At 37.4% G+C, this 10,597-nt stretch overlaps 1 protein-coding gene across 1 annotated transcript in view; it reads left to right on the top strand.

Moving 5' to 3' along the window:
- Positions 1-5,590: 5,590 nt before the first annotated feature.
- Positions 5,591-10,597, top strand: part of LOC109033606 (very long chain fatty acid elongase AAEL008004) — a 78,116-nt gene continuing 73,109 nt past the window's right edge. The window contains exon 1 of the mRNA XM_072302023.1: positions 5,591-5,862. The gene's annotated coding sequence lies outside the window, so the exon portion shown is untranslated. The remainder of the gene's footprint in view (positions 5,863-10,597) is intronic.

Genomic DNA, 10,597 nt, shown 5'->3' with positions numbered 1-10,597 from the left:
CTCTTCATATTTTACAATTTAATTTGCCTCTTTATATACTCCAATACGGAATCCCTAAATCATTTCTTGAAATTTTTCTTTCTGTAGAAATAATGAGCCACACACAACATTGCATGCGACCATCTCCCTTGAAATACACCTCTTTGAATTGAATAAAACTGGCAACTATTGATTTTAATCTGTCGTGAGAACTCGTTAGAGACCACAGACATTTTTGTTGTATCAAAGAATTTGAAATTTTTCAGGAGATGTCCGCTTTTTTTTATCGCAATTTAATGGATCGTATTCGATTGTGGTTCGATGTATCGTTTGGTTCAAAACAATAGAACATGACCTCAAACAAAAATTTTAGTATTTAAGTTGGAAAAGCTGAAAATGAAACAATTCCTGACAGTTTCACTTTTCATGGCCATTTGGTACTCGAAAGAATGAAAAATCAATCACAAAAGACCCGTTCCCTCAGATTTCTATATTGACTCTTGAGGCTATGTTTAGGTATAAGTTGAATCAATCGATATCGATACAATCTCACCGTTTGATGAATCGAATACGAACTATTGAGACAGTCATTGAGTACAAATAAAGTTGTGAAGGGGTGTTACCGTCATCAACCTCGCATGCATCGCTAGCCGCCATGAGTACAATTTATTTCAAGCTTGGGAGGGATTCTCTCGGTTTTATGAGTGTGCGATGAGTTATAAATGTAAAAAAACCCGGAATTAAATCTCTTTTTGTGTCGGGTGGTAACCAAGTATCAATACCGTAAAGAATGATGCAAATGTATGTCATTAGGCAGTTTTCCGAACGGCGAGAATCTGTGTACCTGAAGCATCGGCACTTGGCCAAAAACTTCATTGTCAGCGTCCAGTGGCAATCGTTTCTTGTGATAAAGCCTTCTTGGCACTATGGATGACCACAAGGAATTTGCAGGCGAGCTACTAAAGCGTTAAAGTCACTTCTTGCATCTGTGTTCGGCCGAATAAGGGTGACATTTAGGGTGATACCACTATTCGACCACGTGGGAGCTTATGTTGCCTACCCTAAAAATTGAAGGCGAACTGACATTGCGTTAAAGTCACCTCTTCCTAGTGGGTAAAAAGCTGTTTTTTGTATGTGTTCTGAGTAAGCTTGTCATTTCACTATGCTACCACTATTCGACTTCGTGAGAGTTTGTGTTGCTTACCCCTGATTTTTCAAAACACCTCGTTTCAATAAGTATTTCTTTAAATACTCAGTACTTTTAAATTTATTTCTTAGTGCTCCAAATACTCAATATTTCAGTTATATTTGAATTTAGTTAACTAGCCATGCCAACTCGTAGAGGCTATGCAAACCCTAGCTTTTTCGAGTTTTTCCTGAGAAAAATGGCACTGCTTGGCGGGGCGGGCTTTGAGGCAAATGTTACGTAATTATTTCGGGGGATGTCTGCACATTAGGATCGCTCTACAAAGAGTGAGTCCGTGTAAAAAAACAAGAAAAATTGCATTGCGTAATTAATAGACAGCCTCTTTCTGTATGATTTGGTCTAATACGTCAATTTAATAGGACAGCAAGAACTGATAAGAACTGGAGCCAGGGGATTTACTGACCTAAGAAATTTTTGCCCGAACAAAAGTTTAAATTACCGATCTGATGCAAATCTCTATTGTTTCTTTGGTTTTAAAAAGTTACAAGAAAAGGACTTCTGAGGGGATCGAAGACCAAACCCCACTTTTTCACCGGAAAATGTGAAAAAAAGAAGAAAAAAACTTGTTGAATTGAACTTGGGACCGAAAAAATCGGACCTAGTTTTTTCTCCTATACAGCTTGATACACACCAAATAATGTTACTGTTTTAAATCTATTTTTAAAACGCCGAGTTTCTAAACAAAGCGCAATTTTGCAAAGTAGTCATTTCCTTTTTTTTCCGGAAAAGTACTTGGTTTGGATAAAAATCCTGATATGTACTCTGTCTTACCTCAGCTTAATTGGAGCGGACTCCTTCAACTCATCTCACATTCAGCGTGAATTTTTCGATTGCAATTTTAATCCTCCGCAGATTTCAACAAAAAATCAACGCCAACCCATCAAAAAAATGAACAGGCGCTCACCATGTCTACTGTCCTTTTATACGTTAGACAAATAGTATAAAAAATCATCCTTAAGCTTATTTTATTTCTCCTTGTTCGAGATCCTTGTGTTATTGATCGGTAGAAACAATGGGCGTGCTTTCGCGCCAATTCAGAAAATTGAGAGCTGATCCCTGCATGAATTAAATTATCCTGAAAAAGAATAGTTCTTTATGGGTATCAGACAATATGCAGAGTAATTTTTCTTGAATAGTTACGATGAAATAATTTTTATGAAGTACTGAATTTCTTAAGATGTCTAGGTAAAAACAATGTAATTCAAGAGCAGAGAGGATATTTTTGGGGAACCAAACTCCGCAATTATTAGCCCTACAGGTAAGTAATCTCTAAAAGTTCGGGTTAGCTTACATTGACTTTGGTTAGCTCAAAAACATGAATTTGATTTTACTGAATCTTGTGTGAATTATGAGAGTTTATTCATTGCTCATAAAATAATTTTGAATATTCTCAACACATTCAATGTGCTTTGCATACAAATTGGATAAGCAACATGTAGCAAGACTCCTCATTACTCACCTTGTCTATTGATACATTGAAAATTTTATGCCAAGTAAAATGTCCGTGTTGAAGAGCCATAAAATACGCGTAAATTGATATTGTCACCAATCATGTTCTTCATATCATCGGCTAGGCCCCAAATGCACATATATCATATTTTACGCCTCCCAAGCTTAGAATTGTTTTCGTGTTTGCAAACAATGTATACCAACAACTCAATTGTCCCTGAAAGAAAAAAAAATCAATCAGAATTCGCATAAAACATCTCGCCATTGAAATAATATAGACGAAAAGGTAATTCTCATAGTCACGGCTTGCACTTTCTGAGCTTTCGAGGGACACGGTTTACGCGCATACGCGGAATTTTATGTAAGATCACACGATGTAAACACAAAACCTAACCTCGCATCGGAGCTTTGGTTTAACGCACCAAGCGTCAGCTGATTGTGAATGGATCTGATTATGGAGCCGTGTACTTAGCACGTCTAAGCTCATCTATGCATTTGTCGCACATTGCCATGAATCAGGAGTAGACGTGGGATGCCCGTAACAGAATCATGTCGCGCCGCGCGCGTAAACATCTTACGTGATGTGTTACGTCAAGGCATAAATCACAACACCGTCACCGTTAACGCAATTAATCCAAATAAATTAACGCAAAATGGAATACTCATCAAGTTTGCAGGAACAGTGGACACGTCTTACGAACCAGTGCGGAAAGGGTGGGTTTCTGCGAGTCATGAAAATGTTCGCAGGTGTGATTGAAAATTGAAGATTGGACGAAATTCGGGAAAGCAAAAGTAATTTCTGCTTCTTCTTCTTCTTCTTCTTCTTCTTCTTCTTACTCTTCTTCTTCTTCCTCTTCCTCCTCCTTCTCTTCTTCTTCTTCTTCTTCTTTTTATTCATATTTATAGTTGACAATTCGACATGCTCGGCGGGTCTAATTGAATCTTGCTGGTCTAATGGATTAAACCGTCAAAACACAATTTTTTCAATAGTGTAGCTCATATTTTTCCGTAAGTGAAGAGGACCGAAAGCGTTCAAAGACACTCCAGGAACATGAGGGACATTTTTTCATTTCTAAAATATATTTAAAGTGAAAAAACCAAAAAAAAAAACCAAAAAAAAAAAAAATTAGGAAAATATATGTTGGTTTGGCCTTTGAAATCTGGCTATAAAATTTTTTTTGAAGATGGGAAAATGTAAGGCATTGAAAAGTAAACCTAAAACAATGACACGGACTTTTCATCCGGAGGGCATACAGAGGTTAATCCAACAAATCCTCTAAACATAGCGAATCTCTAATGAGCTGACGACATTTTAGCCGCTAACATATTAACTTAATTGACACGCTCATTTCCAATTTTGAGCTCTCTCACCACGAGCACCGTAGAAACCAGTGGCGTGGCGTGCTTTGCGATATATAGATTGCTTTGCCATTTAAACCTATGAGAAAGGATCTATAAACAGGGTGTTCGCAGCGAACACCTTAATAATCGATTCTTTACCATAGCTTCGAATGGCGAGATATCGATAATCGATCATTCACGCCACGCCACTGGTAGAGACGGTTGCCGACGGAGTCGTCACAAATTTTGGCCGCACGGACCACAGAATATCCGGCAAATATCCGGATATCGGCGTTCCGATAGTCAACAGTTGGGGATCCTACTGTGAACAGCGAGTAATCCAATCATTAGGTGGGCCTTCCTATCATCAGCATCGGAGTCCAATCACCAGCATTGGTAATTCAATCACCAACATTGGTAATCCAATCGCCGAAAAATGACAATCTGCGATTCTCGTCGGATGCAATGCACTGGCAAATCTGTCGATAAACATGTTTCCAACGCACGATAATTTTATTTCTGATTGAACAACCATGTCGCATTTATGTGATCAATTTACTTCTCATTGGCACGAGTAACTAAACGTGATGAAGGGTTGGATGCATTTTAACAAAAAGAAAAAAAACCTATCTACAAGGGATTTTTGTATAGGAAATTGCTTAATATGTCGTGTTAAGGGAGAACACCCTACAAGCACTCAAGAGTTGCCAGATCTTCTGTCATGGAACAATTATATTTGGGACATTTATGCATATTTTTTCTTGAAATATTCTGATATTTTAGATTGAATCGCGAACAAAAATGTCAGAGAGGGTGGGTGGTGTCCTGCTAAAAGGTAGAAGGCATCCCAAAAGGAGATGGAATTATGTCAGCTGTTGCAAGATCTCTTCCATGACGGATTCCTGTGTGGTTTGGGGTTGCAGAGCGCCTTAGTGCGCTGTAAAAACGATTTATGCATTTAAAACTGTCTAAAAAATTTGAAGAACAATCATCACAATTTTTTCCAGTGAAGGTTATTGTTTAAAATGTAAAATTTTCAATGACTTCGGTCGTTTCCTTGGAACTTTTAAAACCATATAGCGTGTCAAAAGAAAATTAAGATCATAAAAAAAATATTTATACTACGCATATACTAGCAGAGGCACTAAATTATGACCAGACTACTAGAAATTAAGCTGGAATCATATTATTTGAAAGAGAAAACTTAGTCAGGCAACACCAAAAATAGAATTAGAGACTCTCTCCGAGAGAGACTGGTATAATTTTTTTTTCAATCCCTCAAAAATATAAATCTATTGGGTAAACTGAAAAAATTACAATCTTTCATTTTTCTCCTGCTCGTATTAGAGTGCAAGCAGTAGCGACTCCAAAATACGCAAATTCACCGGGAAATCCACCGGAATAATCATGGGTTGGTATTTGCCTATATGAGGAAATTATACTTTGAAACCTCCGCCCAGTGCAGTGTGAGAAACGCCGAGGTCGCAAAATTTTGAATGAAAGAGAAAGCAAGAAACTGTTCTAAAAATCCGGCAGATCAATGCTATTTTATCGCTAACGTTATTTTTATCTCTTCACCAGTTTTCTGATGGATCTTCGGGTCATCTCGCGCGCGAAGAGGCTCAGTCACTCGGTCTCTGAGCAGTATTTTATTGGCTAGAATTAGAGTCTGAGTGGCACTTATTGTTAGTCCCAAAGTGTTGTGTTCAGTGACTCAAAAAGCTTAAGTTCTGTGTATTTTTCAACAAAAAATTGAAAGTTAGAAATGTGGGCTGAAGCCCAATAAAGAGTTTGAATCATTAGCGTGTGTTAACGAGTGAAATCATCATGCATCTGTTCATTTGACCATAGGCACAATCTTAAGAGGATCCTATCAGGAGAAACAGGTGAGATTTTTCAAGATTTTTAGTTTTCAACTCATTTGTCTCCCTTTTCTGTGGCGTTTCCATACGATGACGATACGATGTAACCTTGCTTGAAATAAAAAGAACATAAACTTTTGACGATAGACTTAAATATGAATGAAACACTCTATAACTAGCTATATCATCGACTACAAATTAGATATTATAGATTTTAGACTACAGATCAATGACCGCTGAAAAAGAAAAGAAATGAAATGGACTTTAAGACCTATGTACCAGTAGCACTCATCAAAACCCTCTGATCATCATTTGACAGTCCGGTCTTTAGTGCCAGATTTTTCTCTCTGTGATTTACACGCATTTTTCCGGAATCTCGCGCAGAGCCTCTCTGAGCCGCATCTGAGCCTCCCCCCTCTCTTCAATCAGGTTGCACCCCCATATCTCTTTAATCAGGAGGCAACCCAAATCTATTATTGGCGGGGCCTACCTCCTAAAAAATTTAGAGCCTCTCAGCCCCTAATACATATAAAAGTTCCTTGGTTGCATTCAGCGGCGTAGCGTACTTTGCGATCTATCGATTGAGCGCCATTTAAACCTATGAAGAAGAATCGATGAAGAGGGTGTTCGCAACGAACACCATAAAGATTGATTCTTTATCATAGCTTTAAATGGGGAAATATCGAATTATCGATGACGCCTCGCCTTTGGTCAAATTATGTTATGTTAAAGTTTCACCTGACACCTTACTTTTCTATTCGTTAACTGGTGTATATGTTGTGAATTTAAACATTAAAGTTTCGTCAAATCACAATCCTAATTTACGAACGATCTTAAAAGGGAATTAACAAACGCTCTTAAGTAAATAAATACATTTGTTTCGTTTTTTTAAAGATAAAAACCACACTGCATCTTTCCAATGCAATTAAGTCTCTTTGACTCTGACCCGCTCATGAAATGTATCGACGGAAAAAACGAAACATTAAAATTCTGCACAAATATACCTAAAATTAGTATGCGTCCATGCGGATGGTAGTCCATTTAAATGTTTTAATCGAACTTGTCTCTTTTCAAAAAAGAAACGCAGCACGGTTAAACTGCATCTTTTCCCCAAAGTTGTTAGAGTCTAGTGACCTTACCTAAAATAACTCAGCAAATTATGCAATCCACCCATTTTTATTGAACTACCTAAGAGATCAAAAGGTACACATTGTGAGTATTTATCAAGAGGCGTAAATAGAATTGTTTAATGATGATGGCAAGCACCTAGTTACTTGAACTTAATTGAAGTCTACTGCCAGTGATAATTTTTTTCTTGAAAACTGACCTACCAGCTCAAGCACTTATTTGCATTTTTTATCCTTTTTTGTGGCAATCAAAGCTACTTCGAACGGAGCATGATCCCAAGACAAATGAATCGGTGGCAAATAAATGAAACTGTGCGCGTTGGCAAACTTATATTTAAAACTTTATCTAGAATTTTTTCATTCTTTATTTTTTGCAGGGTCGTAAAGCGTAAACGAGCTGTAAAACGAATTGTTACTTATTAAAATAGACCATTCCTCAAGTATAAATTTTTTTAATAATATATTTATGACTACCCAATTCAGAAGCTCAAACTTTTCTTCTCTTTTTTTTATTCATCAAACAGTTTTTACCCTTTTTTTAGAGGAGATTATTATATAGTTCTAATAGTGAAACTATACAATTATTTAACCACCTAAGCAAATAAAAAAAATTATGGCAGCGTGATAAGACTGTAATAGCCATCTATCGAGCAAATCCTTACAGTATACAAGCTTTTAGTGGATGCTCTAAATGTCCACCCTTCTGGAATATAAATCCAAGAGGGAATATCATTCTATTAAATTAATGTCAAATTCAGAATATCTTGACCAATTTTATAGGCGCTCATCCTATTGTCCACAGTATGTTAATAATTTTCTTCGTTGCTTCACAAATGTCAGCTCTTGCAAAGTGACCAAAGTGGACGAAGTCCGTCTTTTTACCCCTCTACCTTAACCTCTTTACAGTCTAAGTGTTGCATTATGCATATTCGTACTGGATATTCCATTTAAAAAGAAACCCGGTTTAGTTTCCTAGTTTCGATTTCGCATAAAATGTGAAAATTTATCACCAACGTGTTCAGCTCAAAGGGTGAATGTATTTAAATTTGATAAGAATATAATTAAAGCTGCTAATGCTGCTACAGCGATGCTCAAATAGTACGATTGTTCATCGGCATATTGAAATAAATTCTCCCGGTTCGCAAACCGACCTACTATAAAATTTTAAAATGTTGGATTTTTCACCGTAAGCGATTCCAACCTCGTAATGTTGCTCTCCAAGACCGGACAGCTTTTTCATTCATTAAAATTCAATTCAATTCATTTCATTTCATTTCTCTTCGCCCGGAGTTTTTATCGTTTCCTGTAAAATGAGACTTTGGAATGAGACGATTAGCCAATTAAAATTAAACGATTTAATTTTTTCGCTCGTGCCGCAACACATGGAGCGCATGTGCTCACAGGTGCTTCGCCCGGAATTTGCAGAAAAGCAGGCTCCAAAACACATGCGAACATTATTGACTGTTGGCGCTGACAAATTGTGTTAATTTAATCGCTGGTTCATTTTGTCCGTGTATTATCCGTTGCCCGGCGCTGGCAACGTTTCCAGTTCAATTTCGCGAGTTTGAAATGCGAGATTTCCGCCGCGTGTGATTCGCGCGATAGGAAACGCGCACGCGCGAATTGAGAGGGAATACAGCTGGAGGTGCCTCAGATTACGAAAAAATTACGTTAATAGCAAATGTGACGTAGATACATCTGCCCCATCTTTCAGCGAGAAAATAAAAAAAAAACACTGAAATTCCACGTGGTTTGATTTTAAAGCAAAGCCTGTGATGTCTCATAGCGTGGAATTGCGAATGGTTTAGTTATCACAAAAAGCTGGATTGATGTTCCTAGGAAATGGCTACTATTAAACTTTTTATCCTCATATCTTTTTATTTATTTCCTAACCTCTCCACAGTCTGGGTGTTGCATTTGTGATCGTTTCTTATACAACGTATTAATACTGTAAAAAAGGTTCCTTAGGCAGCCGCGTGCATCAGGAAATGTTTGTGGTTCTGTAGACATTTTGTGTCAATATGAGAAATAGAACACGAAGTAAGCTGAATGTGCGGTTAATATTTTTGGTTGATTTGACAATGAGTTACATTGCCCAAATCCTTGGGTCCGCTAGATCCTTTGGTTGAATCAGACGGGAGTGGCCAAGATCAAACTTCGGTTGAATAGGTGATTGCCCGATGCACTAGTCAATTACAAGTTGCAACCTCCAAGTGACATCGAGAGAAGGAAAAGCACATTATACTCGTTCAGCGGTACACTTTCTTCATCCCAAGATGTTTCGAAGTTACCTATACGGTTTTGGTCGATTTAACCGTAGGTTACTTTGAAACATACCGCAACAAAAAGTAACCAAAGTAACCCTTACTTAACCACAGAGAGGAAGTTTTAACTTTGTGGGTGTGCAACACTAAATGGTCGATTTTTAATTAGTTATCTAGGGGCCTTCATAGATCAATCCCTAACTTAGTAAATAAAAAGATTTCAAAAATCCAGACGCAGGCTCCCAAGCAGAAAATCCTTGCATTTGCAGATGTGATGTGATGCAATACGAGCATGATGCACGGCACACCATTTGGGACCATATTGCTTCACCAGCGAGCGCCGCTGACTTTCCTTTTCAACGCCTTTTTCATTCTTGACATTTTCCTGACCTAAAAAAGCAGCTTGCACTGAATTTATCTTTATTTTCTTTGCGGATACTTATTTTCCTTTCATCAAGGGGTTTTCCTCCTTTAATGGGTTTTTCTCTCTCTTTCTTTCTTTTCTTTTTTTTATACGAACTTTTGAGTTGAGAGTCTCAACATTTTGCTCATAATGACTGTTTAGATTATGGTTGCCTCTCTAAGTAACATAATTAATTCCAAAAGCACGGTACTTCCCTTCTCTGGAGAAGCACGAGAGAGGAGAAAAATTCAATCTTTCCTTTTTGTAATATTTTACTGTGGTTGCGTGCTCTATACATGTGTGAGGAAAACGCAATATCCTCGAGTAAATTTGGGAATTTATCATTATTTTTTAATGATGTCAACCATAGAGATGTAAAAATAACAACAGAGCTTCCATCAAATTCGTCAGACAATTTGTAAAATAATTTGCTATGAGGCAGTTTAGTAGTCAAAACATGAAATATATCCTCAAACAGGAGTAAATATAGTCAAAACATATATCTTCAAACAGGTGTAAATATTGCTGCGAACGAAGTATGTTGTCTGGCCGACCCTCCAAAATATGTGTATAACAGAGCAATGCGCGTTTTTCTGTCTCTCCTTCGCGTCAATTTGCTTTCTCTGCAATTTAAGGCGAAAAACGCCACAAGGTGAACAAATAATAACTACTCAAGACAAACGTTCATCAGATTTTTGCTCGGTAATGTACTTTAAATCCACACTCATATCGATTCGAAGCGTCTTTTGAATGCCTATTCAGTATGATTCCTATACCATTAAGACAGCGTGCCCAAGTGGCAACGCTGCAGAATTAATACAACCTTTTTGATAAAATTAAGTTATAAATTAGTTCCTTGTCCCTGCCTACCTGCTACCTGCGTATTTAACTTGTGCGCAGAATTATGATTGATTTTATATGCATAGGCAGTCTGAATACTTTAATCGATCACCGCCCGCAGTAGG

The sequence above is a fragment of the Bemisia tabaci genome, chromosome 6 (assembly GCF_918797505.1).
Source record: "Bemisia tabaci chromosome 6, PGI_BMITA_v3".
Taxonomy (NCBI): Eukaryota; Metazoa; Arthropoda; class Insecta; order Hemiptera; family Aleyrodidae; genus Bemisia; species Bemisia tabaci.
This window is presented reverse-complemented; position numbering and strand designations above follow the sequence as displayed.